We start from the raw sequence: 23,415 nt of genomic DNA, 5'->3' as shown, positions 1-23,415 counted from the left end.
GTAATGGCATAATTGCAATTTATATAACAGCTCGTTTGGATAAAAGTTGGCTGTATGAACAGAGGGCTAACATATAGAAAATATAAAACATGTGTTGATCATACAGAATTACACATTGTTGTTTTGAATTGAGGTTCTTGCATTTGCAATCAAAGACTGAAGAATGAAAAGCCTGTTGAGCAGAGTACAGCAGTACGCCCAGAAACTCTTTGTCCAGGCAAAAAATACATACCAGCATGATAGGTTTGCAAACTGCAATGTCCATATCTTGTTCTCCAAAGAAACTCAGCCAGAAAATATATACTATCTGGTTGTTTATTGATAAAAATGCAAAACTCCATAAAATACAAGATGCATACAAAATATAGGAAAAAACACTTCTTCTCATATATTCAGCATCCAAGACTTATCCACAAACAACAAAGTCTCTAGCCAAAAACTCTCAGAGAAGAGGTACACTACTTGGTTATTAGTTACAACTACGTAATCCATAAATCTACATAGTGGCTGCAACTACAACTACAACTGCAACTGACAAAGCTGGGCATACAATGCTCCAGTTATATTGTCACTCTATACCCACCCACTGGGTAACTAGCATACACACACAATAGGTGGCAGTAAATAGCAGTATACGTGCACAACACACAGTCACAAGTTACACTTAACAATAACAACTTTATCACATGACTCATATAGCCATAATATTGTTGTACAGATAACGGGATGAACTTCTTTCCCATGAGAAAATCCTGACAAAGCCTGCAGAACGGCCTAAGATACCATGAGAGCAATGAAGAGAACTTGGAGATTATTACTACAAATTTATTTTACGGGTTATATATTGTTTTAATACTTCCTGGTGTTTCAGAGAGATTTTGGTCTATATTAGGCAAATGTTGATGATGAGAGATGGAGAAGAGAAAGTGTGGGATATAGCTTTATAATACAAATAAAAGCAATTTAATTCAGTACAATGATTTGTCAAAAAAGTTCACAGCAATGAAGAATAGATAAAATTGCCAACTGAGACCACCTTTGGAAAGCTATTTAAATCTACACCAAACTTTATAGGAGGAAAGCTGTGTTATTATATGATAACCAAAAATCAAGAAGAGTCTGGTAACATACTTCAAACTAAAATATTTTATTAAAAGGCATAAGCTATAGTGTAGTTCAGACTCTTTCTGATTTATAGTTCAAACTCAGTCTGAATGGAATGAAGTTGCCACTCATACTCCATTTTGTATGGGAAAAATCTTTCCAAATGTGAGTGAAATAGAAGACACAGTGCTGTTTTCTGAAGAACAGTTTCCATGGAGAGCGTACAGTATAGTGTCTTCTGCTGAGAACTTTCCCAAATTTAAGAGGCAAGAATTGATACAGATAGGTTTAAATTAAAAATATTTCAGCTAACAATCTGAAAAGCCATGATTTGAATAATAAATTTTTAATCACTTTGCCATTTGTATTGCACTTGTGCTGGAGGAAGAACATAGATTTTGATTGGTAAATGTTGTCATTAAACAAATTGACTTTCTGCAATTTGCACAGAAATTAGTGCATCTTTCTGCTATTTAACAAAGTACTTTGGGAACTTATACATGTAATTTAAGCAATTAAACACTTAATATTCCGAGGCAGTGAGAATTATTGCAGCATTTTGGTGTATGTTCATTCAGATGTCCTAGCAAATAAAATAGAATGTACTCCTAATAAAGTGTGCACAATATCTACTATATTTTGTATTTCTTTCTGTTACTCAATTTGGTATGTCAGTTCTTAGTTCCCTTCCTTCAGGTCAGGATCAGACCCAGCTGATGATCCTGACATTCATTGTGGCGGTTGGAGTTGTTATGTTTGCCTGGATGTATAATTGGTGTAAAACTGGATTTCTGTTTTGGGATAATTTGATTTTGATACTCATGGACCTTTTGCTAATATATTGTTAACTAATTAAATCCATATTGCATTTTAAACAAACTTGATCAAATGAAAATCAGAATTTAAATCAATGTAAACAAAGTATTATAGTAATTTCTTTTTTAAAAAAGTTATTGTGTATCTTGCTTTTTTTTTCTTTTATCAGTGAGTAGAATGTCCACTGAGAGCTTTAGTTTGTATATATGAGGGCAGTGCAGAAACATTTGGAGGGGTGATTCATGAAACACCTTCTGAATTCAACTGCAAAGCATGGCATTGTGTCCTTCAATGCAGTTTCCTTAAGGGCCTCCACTTGCTGTCTGAGCATTCATGTCTACGCATAAACAACATGCTGCTGAAATTGATGCTTTACTTACAACTGTTCAGACATAAGGAGGTGCTTGAGGTAGCTGTGCTGAGCCTTCTAGAGGACATAGCACTTTGGGTAGTGAATTGGAAGGGCACATCTTGTACCTCTCCAAATGATTTTGTGCAGTCCTCATAAATATGTGATTATGTGGGGAAAAAGAATACATCTGAATTTAAATTGGTGGGGATAACACCTAACAAGATGTTCGCTCTTATTTTTTAAGCGTATAGGTCAATTATGAAACACTTTGGCCTTCTACTTGGCATTTAGAGCTGGGATGTATATTTAATAGTACAAAACAGCTAAACATGAAAAAGCCAGCCTGCTAGGAAGCAGATATCCAGGAACAAAGCGAGTGACAATGAGCTAAAATTACCAATTAGCAAAGAGAGAAGTAGTTTTGAGGATGAGTGTTTTGGTGTAAAAGAAAAAAGGAGATGGAAATAGCAGGAGAACCTGTAAAAAGCAGAATGTGGGAGGAGAGGAAGGCTTTAGATTAAGTAGGAGTGAAAAGAAAGTGAAAATGTTTGTAGGAAAGCCTCTGGTGGAGAGAAAATGAAAGAAGGCAGAATGAAAGCAAGGAAGATTATGAGGTAGTTTACATTCTTTTAATAAAATACATTAAAATAGAAAATGTGTCACAGCTGACTGCAACCTAATAGCTTGCATAAAATTGCTATGCATTAGAAATCGTCACAGCAAGTCAGACTAAGAATCCAAGTACTGTCCTTTCTTTTGTGCCTAAGGGCTATCTCTATATGATTTCTGTGTTAGAAAATGTTTGTGCATAACCTTTCTGATCCACATACTTGCAAGAAGAAAAAAGTTGCATTACAGTAATATAACTGCTGGTCTTTTTCAGTAGGAAGGAAAGGAAGATGCCTGACTATTTAGCAGGATTTCCTATAGTGTGTTGTGTATACTCTATCAAAAACTTGATATTGATATAGATATTGATAGAGATGTTCAACATTCATGTAATTTGTTTCTAGAGCCAGTTGTGCAAAATGTATATGTTCTGCACATGTTGGAAATAAATCCACAATTGTATTTATTTACACAAATATTTTAGGTATGTTTGAAAGCTTCTTGGGAACTTTTTGGTATGAACTCTAAACAGCTTGGGATCTGAATATTTTAAGGACCGTCATCTGCCATAAGAATTTCCTCTGTTGTTGAGATGTGAAATAAGAGTGCTTTTTGGAGTCCTGTGCCTTCAAAAAAAAGTAGATTGGGACCACAAAGAAGACCTTTTCATTGATTACTCCCTCTTTGGAATATTTTCAACAGACAAAAGAGGGATGTGTTATCCTAGAATAACATCATTTTGTAGGAGTTTAAATTTTTAACTATTAATTTTTCTTCTTAGTTCGGTTACTGTTACTATTTGGCTATTAGTCTCCCTTTAAAGCTTAATTACTAGCTTTGTTTAGTGGTATATATGTGTTGTTTGTACATTTAGTATGATTTTGTGGATTTTTCTGCAATTTTTTTGTATATTGACCTCCATTGATGCAAAACCTGAACATGGATAAAATAATTTAATAGCACAACAGTAGAAACTCCAGCCATGAAGAAAGGGCAAAGAACATAGGAAATGAAGGAAAAACTACAGTTCTTGAGCAAGATAGAAGAATGAATCAGAGCCAAGTTTGGACTTTTTAAATGTCTTAGGGTGCTGGCTTTTCCCACAGAAAATTGGGAGCAACAGTCTCTATCTCTGTGTTAGTATGATTAAGTTGCATAATTTTACCTGCACTCAGCCTATGTACCTAATATTACAAAGTATCGATGAACCTGTGGTGGTCTTTTTCTAAAAGACACCAAATCTAAATGAGTGCTGAACCTCTGTAACTCCTCAGCACTTGGAGAAAAGATACAGTACAACCATAGTAATCTTCATAATGGTTTTTAAATAAAAGTGGGAGATGTTTTTTAAAAAATGCCAGTTTTGAAAAGCAACACAGAAATGTTAAGGATTGGATTCAAAGAAATGCTCTTTTGTATCCTGGCTGTTCCTTAAGTCCTTCAAAAAGTTTTGCCTAAAGGTCAGTGTAGCCTTCAGAATGGGGTGTGTTTAATCTGGAGTGGCAGTGGGGGGTGGTATGAAGGGAAGAATTGTTCACAGTCAGATGGAGGTTCACCTGAATTTGAAAAATTTCTTCCCTTTTACCCTCATGTCATAGTCTACCCCATTTGTTGGAGCCCACCATGCCATGGAAGAAGTTTTTGGAGGGCTGCCAAGGAAAGGAAGGAACAGGAAAGACAGCTTCTACTAGCATTTCTGCAGATCCAGCTCATAAACATTACGGAACACAGTGATGTGATACTTACCAGTTTTGCAGATGATGCTGTATGCAGTTTATTCATGGGTCTGATAATGGCTGTTCTAAGGGATTTTTTTATGGTTCATAACTAATTTTTTGCCCAAGTACTTCTGAACTCGCCTTCTGCTGTAATAATAAATTGGAGTGCTCAGCATCCTTCTTTCCATTTATTTTGTGAAACTTTCATTTCCTCTAAGCTAAAGAATTCTGTCTTCCCACATGTTTGTCACCATTTGTCTTTTTTCTCTTTAATTAGTTTTAAACAGAAAATTGAATGGAAGATCAGCCTGAGAAACATACCATTTATTTATATAATGGCATAGGATTTTATTTTCCTTTCTCTTTCTTATGAAGGTTAAAATAATGTATAGCTGCATTACAACTGGACTACTATAAATTCCTAATCTTTTCCTTGAATTGTCACAGATAATTTAGCACCTATTAACTTTACAGAGCTTCAGATTCTTCTTCCCTTTGTTTATAATTCTGACTGTGCTAACATTATGTCTCATGTAGTGTACTGTTTTCTATTCATGTCATTTGCTTAATTCTATGAGCATTCCTCATGTCTGGAGTTTTTGATTGACTGATTGATTGTATGCTGTTAAGTTGATGTCCACTCTCAGTGACCACATAGATAGATCTTCTCCAGGATGATCTGTCCCAACCTGGTCCTTCAGGTCTCTCAGTGGTCCTTCGTCTCTCAATTTCTCAGCTTTTCATGGTGTTCTCAAAGGTCTTCAGCATCAGAGTTCCAAAGCATCAATGTTCTTTCTAACTTCTTCAAAGTTCAGTACCATGGGGAAAACCATTGTCAGCATGATTCTGATCTTTATAGGTATAGCCACATCATGACATCTGAATATCTTTCAAGGCTTCATTGCTACCCTACTAAGCATTAGTTTGTGGCAAATTTCTTGGTTGCTGGTTCCTTTACTATTGAAAGTAAAAGAGCCATAAGAAAGATCCATAAAATTTAAACCTAGGATGTAGGGGTATGTGTGTGTGGCTTGAGTTTTACAGTTTACAATTGCTGGTCATCATACTAAGAGGTTTTTTTTAGTATTTGTCTAGCTTATCAAGAGCTGTATTCCCAAATCTCTGCCTATGAGGTTTCTAGTGTCATTATCAGTGTGGATAAATCCTGACTGGTATTTGCATGCTATGAAATTTTTCCTTTGGAGTATTTATATATTGGTTTTCTCATACTATTCTCAAGGTGGTTTAAGAGGAGAAAGGAAGCTTATGAGCATTTTCCAGTAAAATCATTGACTGTGGGTAGACTTTTACATCCGTATGTTCTACCCTCAAACAAAGAGAGATTCCTTCACCTTATTTGGGATGCTCTGGTTCTGGCTATCTTGGAGAGCTTCCCCTTCTTGGAAGCACACAATCTGGTCCAGAAGACTAGATTGAGAAGAATATTGGAGATTGATTGACCTGGTTAAAAGGGCAGGACTGGTTTTATCCCATGAGGAAGAACTTGGATTCATCTTCCCTTTTTGTCATACAAGAAGCCAAACAAATTTCTTCTCCCATCCATAGCTTCCGATCTAGGAATAGAATAGATAATAGTTTTGGTAGAATTGTTCCTGTCTTGCTGTTATTTAATTTCTTCTGATTTGTAACTCCTACACACACACACACACACACACACACACTCACACAAGCAAACACATGGTTTTAGAAAGGCACCAATTCCCTCCCTTGGAAATGGTGGGAGCCCAAAAGCCATGAAAGTAAGAGGCCAGAGTAGGCCTCTGCCATTTGACATTTATATATGTACAGAACCCAAATGTATGTAAGATACAATAATCAGAACCTGTCTATTTACAGCAGCCATAGCTGTTGATATTATCATCTAGCTATTCTTATTAAAATAGTAGCATGATAGAAATTCACATTCTGATTTAACTCCAAGAAAAAATAAAATATATTAAACATTAACACCTCTATTTCAGCCTAGAAGTATCCTTTAATGTTTTCAAGTACATTGACTTTGAGGAGCATTGCCTTCTCTTGATTTCCCATGATGTCTTTCTACTGATGTAGCCTATTCGGTTTCTTTGGAGCTGTATCACACTGTTGGCTCATGTTCAGCTTGTGATTCACCAAGATATCCAGATATGTTTCACAAGTACTGTCCAATATGTTCCTCTATCTTATACTCATGCCTTTGACTTTTCCTATCCATATGTAGGATTTTGCATTTGTCCCTGTTGAAATTCATCTTGCTGGTTTCTGCCCAGATACTGTCCTCTAAACTGTTTATTATCCCACACACACACACACTTTTTGTTGTCTGCAGAATTGATAATCATATGTTCTAACTCCTCATACAAGTTATTTAAAAATATGTTGAACAGCACAAGGCCTGAAACAAAGCCCTGTGGAACACACTACTATCTTATGGTGCAATCACTTATGATTTTGTACTTATATAGAAGCTTATATGCAAAATGATTCAGAATGATGTCTTTGAACAGTAGATGATATTAAGAAGTGTTCCATTGTTTTCATTTCTCAAGCTGTCTTTTAGTAGGCAACTTCATTATCAGTCTGGCATTTTCAGTCTACCTCTCCAATTAGTTGAGTTTATTGTAGCTTTAAGAATGTGTAATATAAATCATTTTGCTGTGATTGCTCTCTAAGGAATTGGAATAAACATAGTTGTATTTTAGAGTTTAGTGTTCACAGAGGTTCATATGAATTATTCTATATAGTTAGGGGAAGCATATAATATAATTGGTAGTGATTTCAAATATAAGATGGCATTTATCAGTTAATTTACTGTGGTGTCCATATACTGGAAATGCTGAATGGGCTAATCCAGGCTCAAGTAGAAATTAGTGATTACTGAAACTGGTATTTCTCAGGGATCTTCTTCCTACATGGGGTGTTTAGAGAAACAGGAACCAAGGTGTGCTGCTCTAGATTGTCATCATTAGTACCCATAACAATGATACTAAACCAAAAGTACAAACTGCTCCTACAAAATTTCTGAAATACTTGTGGCAAAGATTGGTGCCAAGCTGTGGCATTGTATTCCTTCTGATTTTCAAATTATGTTTTTGGAGAGTACTGGTATAATATTTTTCTACAGGTGGTCCCCAATTTAAGAATGAGTTCCATTCCCAAGGTCTGTCCTTAAGTTAAATTTGTATGTAAGCCAGAATAGTATTATTGTATAATACTGTATAAGTAGTATTGTGTAATTAACTTGAACCATCGTATATTTAACTCAAATTGTTGTGTATTTAACTATAATTTTGCTACAGTAGGCTGCATTCTTAACTATAGGTCATCTGTAAACCAGGTGTTCTTAACCCGGGGACTATATCTATGGTAGTCTTGGCAATTATTTTCCTTTGGGTTCAATATGGTCTCTATAATAACTGAGGTTTATTACAGAGTAATATATAAGCATAAAGCTTGTGGATAATTTGCATTACCAGTCACTCCTGTCATGATAGTGCCAATAACGAAATAATAGGAGGGGGCAGGATTTCTTGCTTTGTGTGTGTTTTGGAAATAAGTACCTAGTGTACTGGGAACATGAAAGCATGATGAAATGGTTAAAGACCTGAGTTACAATTAGGCAGATTCAAGTTTAAATACATGTTTAGAAACAGATTACTCTGGTAAATTTGTGTCAGTTTGTATGTCTTAGTCTAGATCAGCTTTTTCCAAACTGGGTTTGTAGGATTACAACTATCCCCATGTAGGAATTATTTTAAACTCTTTTCCTATAAACTGCTCCTCGGCCATAGTCCTGGCCAGAAATAGCAGTTTAGGAAACAGTTGTGAATGCTGTTAACATTTACAGAATGTTGATGTATTTATCAAGATTCACACAATTACAAATAACCAATACATGTCACTTTATTAAAGCTACACTAATTAACTATATAGGAAAAATATGTTCTTAGCAGGATGATATATGTTTCCTTGTTACAAATAGTTATCAACAGGGCCAGGGATTATGAACCCTAACTGAATGTCAGAGAGGTGTTTCTTTTCCCCAAAACAACCTGTCTAAAATATATCCCCATAATAGTGTATGTCCATAGAACATGTGTGGATAAAGGCATATTGAGTTACAGTCCCCTACCAACCCCTATAACATGTGGTTATGAGGTGTCAGTGATTACAAACACTGACTGTTAATTAGACTCATAATCTATAAATAATTATAATTAACCTTGAACATACACAGGAAAAATTATTATTCTTTCTGATGAACAGAGCATTTTGACCCCAAAGAAGACACTTGGAGCACTTCCCACATAGATATTTGTCAGTATGTTAAAAAAAAAAGAGGAAACAGAGAATGCCCAAGTATTCAAAAGGTGTAGGTTATAGAAAGAATAATAAATAATGAAAAGTGATAGGGATTGAAATATAAAAACTACCTTTAATTAGATAGAATATAGCCTAACATCTGTACGCAATAAAATTCACAGCTAGATGTTCAACTGACAATTTGATGGGATTGGAAGAAATGGAAGTTGACTCTAAGCAAAACAAGGACGTGCTCAGGATTATCAGCCTTCATCAGCAGAACATGAGGTGTTACTCACAAAGCCTGTGTATCTTGGTTAGGCCTGTGGACTGCCAACCAGAAGGATTACAGAAAACAAGCATCTTACAGATCCCTAAATCTGAATCTAAAGAGCCCAAAAGGAACAGAGAATATGGATCTAAGCCAAATCACAAGAAACAAAAGGCTATCATCTTCTCTAGGAACAGAAGGTAAAGATAGCATTGAATAAAAAAACATTTAGAACATTGAATAATGCTAAGGAATCAAAGACAAAGCAAAATTACAGAGCTGTATGAAATGGATTAACAACAGGGTCAACCTATATTACCTCATAAGGAAAAGGCAAAAAAAAAAAAGAGCTCACTAGCTCTTAAGGTTAGGAATTCCTAGCCCCCCACTCCTAATCAGCATGGTCAGTTGCCATGTATGATTAAAAAAAACTAAGCCCAAATCACCTGGGACTCAAAACTGGTAAAATATGACAATATCATTTCAAACATTTCCAGATCAGAGGATGAAAACTGGTAGAGAAAGTATGCATAACAGAACATTTCCTTCCACCCGGTTAGCTAAAGATTTGAAAGATAACGTCTTGATATTATCACCAAAAAAAACCCCGAAACCACACCCTTAAGCTATGTACAACTCAAACATGTGTCTATGGTCTCTGGGTGGAAAATGCTTATATTACTTAATCAAATTGCTTTGGCAAACCTATGAGGTACAGCTGAAGTACTGCATCTATTTTATTTCTTGTCATATGTTGCCCTGAGATATCTGTGATGTGCAGCCTATATATATAGCAAGTAGTTTTAAATAATTAAATCAATATTGTAAACATTTATTAAAGAAGTCCCATAAACATATAAAATGAGATGATTATTTTTGATATCTCATAGTTTGTCTATACTGAATTATCTATGGTTTCTACATAGGCTACAGGGAGTATTTTTTGCCTCATGTAAACTAACCAAGGCTACTCTAAATAATTCATTTTTCTTTTCCTTTTTATTTGTTTTCCTTTTTCTGTTTAATAGTCATAAACCTAGTAGAATTTGTAGTGTTGTTCCTTTTGTAATTAAAAAAGCCACTTAGCTTAGGCTGACTAGATCGGAAAGGATCCAAACCAGTTTGTAGACCTTTATATATTTGAAACAACCTTGATACAGCAGTTGCCCTTTAAATAGCAAGGTGTTTTATTTTGTTATTAGTTACCATTGTATTCATTCTGATTCAACATTTATAAGAACTTCAAATTAATAACTGGGTTTGGCGTAGGAAGCAAAAACCAAGGGAGCTATGAGAGTGGTTATTATTTAGAGCAAGGACAGAAAAATGTTCAATCAAGCATGTTGATGACAAGTAGAATTCACAGTTAGTGGCATAAAAATAAATTGATTTATTTTAGGTTTGTAAATGACAAACCTTAGACTCAGGTTTTTTTAACTTAAAAACAAGATAAATATCCAGAAGGAACTTCTGTCAGGAAGGAATATGACACATATTGGTAAAGATTTCCTTCCTCTTCTCTTCAGTCCTCCCTTTTTGAGCAGAATAGTTGATTTGATGGACTATTGCTTGAGCCAATATGGCAAATATCTTGTTGAGATTGAAATTAAATGTATAATTTGTCCTGCATTTGCAGAAGCTTTGCACCAAAAGGGTACATTTTGTTCTTCACTTTCTGTATAGCACGCTTCGAGGAAACCATGATAATTCCAAACTTTTACTGCCAGGAAGAATTTGATGTTATTGCTGTCTTTAAACGTATAATGTCCATATAGCATATTTCACAAAGAAAGCAAGGGAAGTGTAGATGGAGCAAGGGAAGGCTTTTGCATGCTTTCAGCTTCAACTCTAATTATAATCAAACCTCTTTTTCATCTTCCAAAATTCCCCTTTTCTGCAAAGCCTGAGCTTTAGCCATCAACTTAGCTGAAACAAAGCCAAATGTATTTATGTGCATAATATGCATGTGGGTGATTGGTAAATGATTCCACATTAAAATCACATTCTGTCAAGATTACTGGATTTCAATTCTATTTTAGGCATCCTTGTCACTTGCTAGAATGTCTAATCAATTCAGTGTATTGTATACCAGTCATGTTAGTTTAGGAGCCATCCTGATATTCTTCAAGATTGTAGTTAAGAGTGACTTATTGAGATGGGTAGCTATAGAAATCAGATAGATAGATAGATAGATAGATAGATAGATAGATAGATAGATAGATAGATAGATAGATAGCAACGAAACAGAGACTTTTGCTACTTGGTAGAAAGACCAAGGAAAATCTAAACAAAATATTTAAGTGCAGATTCATCCCACTGACAACAAATATTCATATTGTTAAGACTATGGTTTTACCAGATGTAACATATGGCTTTGAGAATTGGATCATCAGAAAGGCTGAAAAAGAAAACTGAATTGTAGGGTGTGAGAAAATTGTTGATAATACCTTGGATCACAGAAACAACAGATAATTCAACACTAGATGAAGTAAAGCCAGATTGCTCACTAGAAGCACTAAAAGGTGGGATAAAAATATATAATAATAACAACAACAACAACAACAACAACAATAATGCTTAGATCTTCTGCACAACAACAACAACAACAACAACAATAATGCTTAGATCTTCTGCATACATAATGTTATAACACGTAACTAGAAGCCCTGGATAGGAAGACCAGAAAAATAATGACAATGAATCATCCCCTTCATTTCACGCAGCGATGTTGACAGGCTCTATTTACCATGGAGCATAGGTGGGTGTGGAGTGTTGCAAGTATACCAGACAGTTGAAGAAGAAAAAAGGTCATTGGAAGAATATCTGAAGGACAGTAAAGAAGATGTACTGAAGCTAGTACACCATGAAGGCTTACTCAATACCAAAGAGACCAAACTGGCCTATAAGAAAGACCAAATGAAGAATAGAAAAGAGACATGGCAAGGCAAAGTATTACATGGCCAGTACATTAAAAAAAAACAAAAACTAGCAGGCAAAGCAGATGACAACAAGACCTGGCAATGGCTAAAAGCAGGAAAGTTGAAGAAGAAGGGGCTAATTCTGGCTGCACAAGACCAAGCCTTAAAAACAAGTGCATACAAAGTCAGAATTGAGAAGACAGCAACAGACAACAAATGCCATCTCTGCAAAGAAGTGGAAGAAACAGTGGACCACCTAGTTAGCTGCAGCAAGAAAATTGCACAGACTGATTACATACAACAGCATGACAAAGTAGCAACCATGGTGCATTGGAATATCTGCAAGAAATACCACTTGCCTGTAAACCAGAACTGGTGGGACCACAAAACAGACAAAGTAATAGAAAATGAAGGAGCTAAAGTGCTCTGGGACTTTAGAATTCAAGCAGACAAGCACCTGCCACACAACACCCCAGACCTAACAATTGTTGATAAGAAAGACAAAAAAGTCTGGGTAGTGGACATTGCAATACCTGGAGACAGCAGAATAGAAGAGAAAGAACTGGAGAAAATCATAAAATACGAAGACCTGCAAATAGTAATAGAATGGCTGTGGCAAAAGAAAGCAAAGACAGAACCAATAGTAATAGGCGTCTTGGGTGCAATTCCAAAATATCTGGAGTACCACTTGAACCCCATCAGCTTTGACAAATTCACCACCAGTCAATTACAAAAGGCAGCTTTACTTGGAACAGCTTACATCCTGCGACGATACCTTTAATATTATTAAACAACAACATCTGCCTATCCCAGATCCTTGGGAAGGACTTGGCAGGTGGACAAAAATGCCAAATCCAGTCTAAACATCTGGCTGACTGTGCAACTAACCATAATAATAAGGCTGAAGCTTAGATCTTTTGCACACATAATACAAAAGCAAGAGAAAAGGCCCTGATGCCTGGAAAACCAAAGTCAACTAAAAAGATGATCACTGCTGGCAAAGTATAAACTTACAGGAAGGAGCTCAAGTAGTTACTGGCAGACAGTCCTGGCAAAATGATATCCATTGGATCACAAAGAGCTGGAAATGTCTGAATTACTAAATAATAACAAGTATCTCTTAGCTATTCTCAGCCCTACCAGGTAGACCAGATCATGAAACTAACTCCACAGGAAGGTTAGAACTATACTTTATTGAGATAGACTATAATGACAGAATCTTGTAAGCCTGACTGTGCTTTACCTGCCCTCCCTCATATACCCCAGTGAATGAGGGAGGAGCTTGCATGAGTCTCTTCTGAATACAGGTAGTACTCGTTTAGCGACTGCCTTGGATAGTGACTGAAATTATGACTGTGATGAAAAAATAACTTTGTGACCAAGCCTGCATTTACAACCTTTGCAGAGTCTCAGTCACATGTTAGACATTACAGTCAGTTAGTATGCCTTGTTCTGTGCCTGACACATTTTTTTTCTTTTTCTCCTCCTCACAGAGAGATTGCTTAAACAAGCTATCTCTTCCTGAGCTGCTTTTCTGGGCAGGGGGTCCCTAAAAAGTGCTAACCACAAGTTAACAAGCTCAGCTCTGTGACCTTAATTAGTTGATTAGAATCCTCAGGCTGGCTCCCAGCTGCTACCTGAAATTGATAAGATGCTAATCAGTTTCAAAGTGAAGGCTTTTTTGCTCCTAAGCCTCTGCAGCTAACAGCGGACAGTGCACTAGGCAAACAGCCAACTCCAGGACATTCCTTTTAATATGTACAAGTAGTCCTCTCTTAACAACTGTTTAACAATGGTCTGGAGTTATGACGGCCTTGGGAAAAGCGCTTTATGACCCCCGTGGTCACGTGATCACAATTTGCAACCTTTTTAATGATGGCCATTAAGTGAATCATGGTCATTAAGTGAATCACATGGTCTTTAAGTGAATTCCCGGAGAAGACATCCATTGGGGAAGCTGGATTCTCTTAACAACCATGTATTCGCGTAACAACCATTGTAAAAAAGGTTGTAAAATCAGCTCCAATTCATTTAATGACCAAATCACTTAGTGACCTAAAATCCAGTCTCTATTGTGGTTGGATAGTGAGGACTACCTGTATTCCCCATTGTGTGCCTGCTTATTGTCTTGTAGTTCCTTCCTCTCCAATAAATGTAAATACAAACATTAATTCCCTTCTTGCTAATTATCCCAGCACTGGGATGAGCATTCCAAAGGCCAGGGAGTGGGGAAAAAGGATGATAAGATTTGCCCTTTTACCTGGCTTCCTTGTGAGTTGAGTTCCGGAAAGCTTCCCCTCTGTTTGGGTTCACCCAGCACTTTGGGGTTGTATCTTTCTGATCCTGTAAAGCAAAGGAAAGCTGAAGTAAAGTCATGTTCACATGATTTTTCATTTAGCGGCCGCTTCACTTAAGGACCAAGTTGCCAGTCCCAATTTTGGTTGTTAAAGGAAGACTGCCTGTACTATGTTGTTCCCCAAGAAACTTAAGGAATGTTTCAGATCTCTTTGCTTAAATAACAGTTCATGCCTATTTCCCTCAAGGATCTCCCTGACTTTTTACAGTTATGAAAGTAAAAGCTGTAGCTGCTTTTTTTTTTTTTTTAAGAAACTCATATTCTTCCATAAACAAAGTATCTTTTATTATTTGGGTTATATTAGTCAAATATGTATTAATGGAAATTTAAATCTGCTAAAAGTGTAATGTTGATTAACAAGTGCTCAAAATTCGTGGCAGAACAAGAAATAAATGATGCAGAAGGACCTTTAAAAATTTTTGGTGACTGTCTTTTAATAATCATACTGCAATAATTAATTATTATGTTCCTACTAAGGATTTTGCAGATATATTGCATACAAGTTTGAACATCTTTAGCTGTAAATGGATAATTGTGACTGGAAATAGAAGGTTTTTAGAGTTAGGACATGATCTGAGATTTGGGTGGCATGGATATTTGTGGTACAATAAAGCTAAGCTTAATGTAGATTTTAAAAATCATTGTGTTAGATGTGCCATATTGAGAATATGGAATAGATACAAATCCAGGTTATGTCCAAAAATGCCTTTGTGGTTCTCAGCCAAAGAAGCATTTTATAGACAAGAAATGATAAGCAAACATAAATGGTTTAACTTAATGTGAGATATTAGAGTTTTTTCAAGGGGAATGTAAAATAAATTCAAGAGAAGATGTAGTAGCAGAGACAAGGCAAACTTGTCAATGATTTTTGTATACAATTGTTAGAAAGGTTTAAAATAGATAAAAGAATGTATGGTTTTGAATACTGTAAGACTGAATTTGAAATAGAATTGTGTACAAATGATGAACACGTAATTGCTAAAATGTATAAACTTTTATTGAAATATGAAACAGAAGAAGAACAAGTAAAAGAATATATGATAGTGGGCTAAAACTTTTGGTTACAATATACAAATGCAAAAATGGGAAAATACGTGGTTGAAAGGACTGATATTTACAATATGTTATAACCGTAAAGAGAAGTTTTATAAAATGATGTATAGTTGGTATATGTCACCAGAGGAATTGTCTAGAATGTATAAAGTTACTTTAAATTCATGTTAGAAATGTGAACAACAAGAAGGGACATTTTATCATCTTTGGTAGATGTGTAAAAAAGCCAGAAAATTTTGGATACAAATACATACGCTAATTCAGAGGATCTTGAAGATTAACATACAATTGAAACCAGAGGCTTTTCTTTTGGGATTGATAGACAAACAGCTGGAAAAAAGTCATGGAACTTTGTTTTTATATATGATAACTGCAGCAAGATTATTATATGCTCAAAAGTGGAAAGATTCGGCATTACCCACAAGGGAGGAATGGTCGGTGAAGATGATGGAATTTGCAGACATAGCTAAATTGACTTCCTTGATTAAAGAAAAGACTATATGTTTATTGCTGACTGGAAACCCCTTATAGACTTTTTGTGTGAATCGGAAAAAATCCTGAACTTATGACTTATGGTTTTGACGATTAGAAAAAAATAAATAATAGAAAAAACAGAGTGTTTGTTTTTGTAACTATAGAGTAAGAAATAATTTTGCATTTGTACTTATAATTGCTGTAAAGCAAATTGGAAGCTACAGTCAGGTCCAGAAATATTGGGACATCGACACAATTCTAACATCTTTGGCTCTGTACACCACCACAATGGATTTGGAATGAAACAAACACAACGTGCGTTAACTGCAGACTGTCAGCTTTAATTTGAGGGTATGTACATCCAACTCAGGTGAACGGTGTAGGAATTACAACAGTTTGCATATGTGCCTCCCACTTGTTAAGGGACCAAAAGTAATGGGACAATTGGCTTCTCAGCTGTTCCATGGCCAGGTGTGTGATATCCCCTCAGTACCCCAATTACAATGTGCAGATAAAAGGCCCAGAGTTCATTTCAAGTGTGCTATTTGCATTTGGAATCTGTTGCTGTCAACTCTCAAGATGAGATCCAAAGAGCTATCACTATCAGTGAAGCAAGCCATCATTAGGCTGAAGAAACAAAACAAACCCATCAGAGAGATAGCAAGAACATTAGGCGTGGCCAAAACAACTGTTTGGAACATTCTCAAAAAGAAGGAACGCACCGGTGAGCTCAGCAACACCAAAAGACCCGGGAGACAACGGAAAACAACTGTGGTGGATGACCGAAGAATTTGTTCCCTGGTGAAGAAAACACCCTTCACAACAGTTGGCCAGATCAAGAACACTCTCCAGGAGGTAGGTGTATGTGTGTCAAAGTCAACAATCAAAAGAAGACTTCACCAGAGTGAATACAGAGGGTTCACCACAAGATGTAAACCATTGGTGAGCCTCAAAAACAGGAAGGCCAGATTAGAGTTTGCCAAACGACATCTAAAAAAACCTTCACAGTTCTGGAACAACATCCTATGGACAGATGAGACCAAGATCAACTTGTACCAGAGTGATGGGAAGAGAAGAGTATGGAGAAGGAAAGGAACTGCTCATGATCCTAAGCATACCACCTCATCAGTGAAGCATGGTGGTGGTAATGTCATGGTGTGGGCATGTATGGCTGCCAGTGGAACTGGTTCTCTTGTATTTATTGATGATGTGACTGCTGACAAAAGCAGCAGGATGAATTCTGCAGTGTTTTGGGCAATATTAGCTGCTCACATTCAGCCAAATGCTGCAGAACTCATTGGACGGCGCTTCACAGTACAGATGGACAATGACCCAAAGCATACTGCAAAAGCAACCAAAGAGTTTTTGAAGGGACAGAAGTGGAATGTTACGCAAATGGCCAAGTCAATCACCTGACCTGAATCCCATTGAGCATGCATTTCACTTGCTGAAGACAAAACTGAAGGGAAAATGCCCCAAGAACAAGCAGGAACTGAAGACAGTTGCAGTAGAGGCCTGGCAGAGCATCACCAGGGATGAAACCCAGCGTCTAGTGATGTCTATGCGTTCCAGACTTCAGGCTGTGATTGACTGCAACTGATTTGCAACCAAGTATTAAAAAGGGAAAGTTTGATATATGATTATTATTCTGTCCCATTACTTTTGGTCCCTTAACAAGTGGGAGGCACATATGCAAACTGTTGTAATTCCTACACCGTTCATCTGAGTTGGATGTACATATCCTCAAATTAAAGCTGACAGTCTGCAGTTAACGCACGTTGTGTTTGTTTCATTCCAAATCCATTGTGGTGGTGTATAGAGCCAAAGATGTTAGAATTGTGTCGATATCCCAATATTTCTGGACCTGACTGTATTCTTTTCTATTTCTTTCTACGTTTTCTTTTTGCACTTCTTTTCTTTGTTCTTTTTCTTCTTCTTTTCTTTTTACTTTATATTCTTGTTAGTTCTTATCTTCTATTTAAAATGTTTAATAAAATTATATTTTTAAAAAAGGTAATTATGACTGAAGACTTTATTGGATCTACTGTTCCACCAAAATCTAAGTTTCATATATAGAATAGTAATGCAAGCTTATATGTTGGAGTTTAATTTGGTAAATATATGATGACTTTTAAATACTTTCAACAACAGCATAGCTTCTTTCAGCTCCACATCAGAGTTGTTTTTGATCAGATTGTGTTCTGCTATCCAAATTGAATAGATTAATCAATGTGAAATAAGCAACTGTGGCTTTATCTGATCATGCCTCAGTAACAATATCAATTACCTCAACAGTCATCCATTTTCAATAAAACAGATGCAAAAAGAATTTGAAGAATTTTTATAGCTAGATACTATGCAAATATATTGATTGTTTGGAACACCTTTAAGGCATATATATGTTTGGTTGCATTCTTGCCTATATTTTATGGAAAAATAAAAACAACAAACATTTATAAAAGATTAAGGAACTTTTGAGCACATAGACAGGATAATATCCACCACAGTTTTATAAAACTTTTATGACTGCTGCATACAAACTTAGTTACTTCTATGCAGTTGAAACAGACTATTAATTGAATTGTATAAAGAAAGGATATTGGGAGTGAGATGAAAACCTAATAAATTACCAACCTCTCATCTAAAACACTAGCAACAGTGTAAATCGCGTCTGTTATAAAAAATACACAAATAAAAGTGCTATTAAATCTATGAAAACAAGAAAAGTTTCTGATACAGATGGTTATCCCACTGAGGGATTGAAGTCTTTGCTCAAACTGAAGGTCTGTAATGATGCCTTTTTAAATAGTCTTTCCAGTGTCCTTCAGCAATGCTTATATAATTAATTTTGAAAGTTGGTAAAGATCCTGATGTTTGTATAAGTTAGTATCCAATCACCCTGTTAAATATTGATGGCAAAATATTGACAGTAACTCTGGCATGTAGACTACAGAGGATGCTATATTTAATTATCCATCCTGCACAATCTGGCTTGGAAGCCTTTTATAATACTAGATTATTAATTGGTATTCTAGATGCACATTCAGAAAACTTAAAAGGAGTGGCGGTCTCTTTGATTGCAGACAAGGCCTTTGATACAGTTCAGGGGAGGTTTTTTTTTAATGAATAAATATGGAATTCCTTCATGTTGTCAATTGGATAAATATATGTTACTCTATTGCTAGGGATATTACAAATGGACTTATTTCTTCATCTGTTAATGTACTTTATTAACTTTTTAAAAAGTCTTTTATTGCCTTTTTATTTTGGAACCATTGGCTAGTCTTATTAACCATTTGCAATAAATTTTAATAGCATACAGAATGTAACAATATTGTTCAAAATAGCTGTAAAATAATGAGTGGGAGTACCAGAAATCAAGTAATGTTTACCGCTGGAGCAGTCTTCCCCTATGCCCAAATCAACCGATATTTCTGAATAATAAGTGAGAGCTAACTAAATTAAAGCAGTGTTTTCCATTATGGGAACTATCTTCCTCTTAGCCCAAATTAAAAACAAACATCCAAACAATGTTAAAGAGAGTTAACTAGCACAAAGCATTATTTTGTTTTGGTTTCTTGCTCAAATCTTTCAGAGGCTCCTTCCAGTTGCAAATGCCAGGCACTGCTGTGCTGAGATGTTCAGTTCCCTTGCTCAGTGTATGAAGCTGGAAACTGACTGTTCAGACCTTCTTCTCTGCTCTTCTTTCTCTCATGCAGGCTCTTTCCTCATTTAGAAAGAAGAGTCATGTTCTATTTAAATTACTTTTGTGTTCCACTGGTTGAAAAACTCTCCCTTAGAATATACCGGTTATGCAAAAGTCTATAGCAGTGTGAAAAATGTGAACTAAGTAATCCCTTGGAATGTCAAACATAAAAAGTTTTGAAGTATTGGAGTGTCTAACTTCAAAACTCTGCTCTTAAGCCTCAGGTGAAGTGATGTTTGCAGTATAATGAATATGGAGAACCTCTGAATTTGTTTTAGTTTTCATTGCCTGAACTGTGGTGACATTTCAACAACATTTACTGCAAAGTAACCCTGAGCCCTTTCTAGTACTAGTACTAAATGCGAATGCAAGGAGAAAGAAGGACTCCCAATTCTGAAAGGTTAGAATGATTATAGAGCATAAACCTTGCACCTTTTCTTTCTCTGTTTAATTTTCTATTATTAGAAAAGTGCTGTTCAAATAAGTCACAGGAAAGACATACTAATTATAGCTGGTTTGGAAGTATTAAATGACTATCAAGAACCCTTCCAGCCAAAGAAGAAAGAAGCCAAATTTTAAAAAAGCAAATCCAATTTCTAATCCAGAGATGGAGAAATGCCATAGATCTGTTTTACATATACAGTGGGGCAAAAAAATATTTAGTCAGCCACCAATTGTGCAAGTTCTCCCACTTAAAAAGATGAGAGAGGCCTGTAATTTTCATCATAGGTATACCTCAACTATGAGAGACAAAATGGGGGGGGGGGGAATCCAGAAAATCACATTATCTGATTTTTAAAGAATTTATTTGCAAATCATGGTGGAAAATAAGTATTTGGTCACCTACAAACAAGCAAGATGTCTGGCTCTCACAGACCTGTAACTACTTCTTTAAGAGGCTCCTCTGTCCTCCACTCGTTACCTGCAGTAATGGCACCTGTTTGACCTTGTTATCAGTATAAAAGACACCTGTCCACAACCTCAAACAGTCACACTCAAACTCAACTATGGCCAAGACCAAAGAGCTGTCAAAGGACACCAGAAACAAAATTGTAGACCTGCACCAGGCTGGGAAGACTGAATCTGCAATAGGCAAGCAGCTTGGTGTGAAGAAATCAACTGTGGGGGCAATAATTAGAAAATGGAAGACATACAAGACCACTGATAATCTCCCTCAATCTGGGGCTCCATGCAAGATCTCACCCTGTGGGGTCAAAATGATCACAAGAATGGTGAGCAAAAATCCCAGAACCACACGGGGGGACCTAGTGAATGACCTGCAGAGAGCTGGGACCAAAGTAACAAAGGCTACCATCAGTAACACACTATGCTGCCAGGAACTCAAATCCTGCAGTGCCAGATGTGTCCCCCTGCTTAAGCCAGTACATGTCCGGGCCCGTCTGAAGTGTGCTAGAGAGCATTTGGATGATCCAGAAGAGGATTGGGAGAATGTCATATGGTCAGATGAAACCAAAGTAGAATGTTTTGGTCTAAACTCAACTCATGTTTGGAGGAGAGAGAATGCTGAGTTGCATCCAAAGAACACCATACCTACTGTGAAGCATGGGGGTGGAAACATCATGCTTTGGGGCTGTTTTTCTGCAAAGGGACCAGGACGACTGATCCGTGTAAAGGAAAGAATGAATGGGGCCATGTATCGTGAGACTTTGAGTGAACACCTCCTTCCATCAGCAAGGGCACTGAAGATGAAACGTGGCTGGGTCTTTCAGCATGACAATGATCCCAAACACACCGCCCGGGCAGCGAAGGAGTGGCTTCGTAAGAAGCATTTCAAGGTCCTGGAGTGGCCTAGCCAGTCTCCAGATCTCAACCCCATGGAAAACCTTTGGAGGGAGTTGAAAGTCCGTGTTGCTCAGCGACAGCCCCAAAACATCACTGCTCTAGAGGAGATCTGCATGGAGGAATGGGCCAAAATACCAGCAACAGTGTGTGAAAACCTTGTGAAGACTTACAGAAAACGTTTGACCTCTGTCATTGCCAACAAAGGACATATAACAAAGTATTGAGATGAACTTTTGATATTGACCAAATACTTATTTTCCACCATGATTTGCAAATAAATTCTTTAAAAATCAGACAATGTGATTTTCTGGATTTTTCCCCCCATTTTGTCTCTCATAGTTGAGGTATACCTATGATGAAAATTACAGGCCTCTCTCATCTTTTTAAGTGGGAGAACTTACACAATTGGTGGCTGACTAAATACTTTTTTGCCCCACTGTAGGAAGCAGCATTTTTACATACAGGAAGATCACAAATTGGCTTTTTAGTTAACAAAATAATCTTGAATGGCAAGAGGCGGAAAATAAATTTACTTTGATTCTACAAAAATCTGCCTGTTTATATAAATAGCATTTGGCAAAACAGACAGTGGTCTTATTCATTGTAATTCATCTTTATTCTTATATCCAAAATATATCATCAGCCCTAGTTGTTGATTTCAGCAAAATATATACATGATCCTGTATTTCTGTTTCTGTAAATAAACAGAAAAGTTGGAAAATATGAGTTAAAACTTCACTCAGGAATGGAGGTAGAGTAGATAGACCATCAAATCCAACTCTTTGCTCAAGGTAGGAAACCCAGAAAAATATTTAAACATTTTGCCACTTCTGTGTATTGTATCAAGATATATGAATGGTTCCCACTATAATTAGAAATGGTGTGCTACCTTAATCAGCTCTTTTTTGCTTTGTCTAAAAGAGGAGTTAACCAACGTTCTGTAGTAAATACAGTTGTTTGACATATCTAATTGGTGCCATAATAGTAATCACAAGCATTAGAATTAGCTTAGGAAAAGTAAGATATATTTTTCTTCTGAAACACCACTACATAAACAATGTGTTTGTTTGAGAGAAAGCTTTTTCATTATTTTAATCTTCAAGGCAAGTTATAATCCCATAAACAATAGTATAAATTATTGTTGCCATTAAGACAAATCATAGAGAAGGCTTAAAATGTGTAAAATAATTTTTTAAAAAACCTTTAAAAAGGAACACTTTAAAAGTAATTAAAAGACCAGGTGAACAGAATATACTTGATTTGGCATCTAAGGGCCAAACATCACATACTTAATTTTTTTTTTAAATGATTCACTTGTCTAATTTTAAAGAAAAATCTGCCTTGAGTCTGTGATCCAGTTTCCTGCTGATTTCTAGTCACTACTTGCTTCCAAGGGTGCTGGAGGGAAATCATAGTAGCCAGGGAAATACTTTTTGATATAATAGGTTTTGTATGAAGGTAAGCAAATATAGTTATGGAGTGAGCTCTCTAATCAGGGCACAAGATCGGTTTTATTCAGACGACACAAGCTCTTACGATGCTATCTTGTATAAATATTACAACTGTGGATAGAACTGCTCATCTAGCTCTGACTTGAATGGAAAAGATCCCTCTGATAGGCCTTGTGCATAGATGTAATCTTGTTTGCATTTCCCAGCCATATGACAGAGAATAGTAGACAATCAGCTTGTATTTTAAAGAAACTGTAGAACCAGACATTTTGTGTATATTGTATGGATAGGACAATAGAGAGAGATCACTGGTGGAAAACAAAAGAGAAAGGGAGGATTTTCCTGGTGTTTGTCATAACCACTTGAGTGATCACTGTGTACTTATGTATCTAGAGAACATGGAAGAGACAATTTTTCTATTAAGGAATTGCACATTCAACATATGTCTGCTTCTCCTGATTTTATCAAGCCATCTTTATTTT

General features: G+C 36.2%; 1 protein-coding gene across 4 annotated transcripts in view; it reads left to right on the top strand.

Moving 5' to 3' along the window:
• Positions 1-23,415, top strand: part of RRP36 (ribosomal RNA processing 36) — a 48,033-nt gene that overhangs the window by 11,751 nt on the left and 12,867 nt on the right. The window lies entirely within an intron of this gene.

Source organism: Python bivittatus, unplaced genomic scaffold (assembly GCF_059951505.1).
Source record: "Python bivittatus isolate LINGU-HERP-01145 unplaced genomic scaffold, Pbiv_v1 ctg000020_np1212, whole genome shotgun sequence".
Classification (NCBI taxonomy): Eukaryota; Metazoa; Chordata; class Lepidosauria; order Squamata; family Pythonidae; genus Python; species Python bivittatus.
The sequence above is the reverse complement of the archived record's forward strand: the minus strand, read 5'-3'. Positions and strand labels throughout refer to the sequence as shown.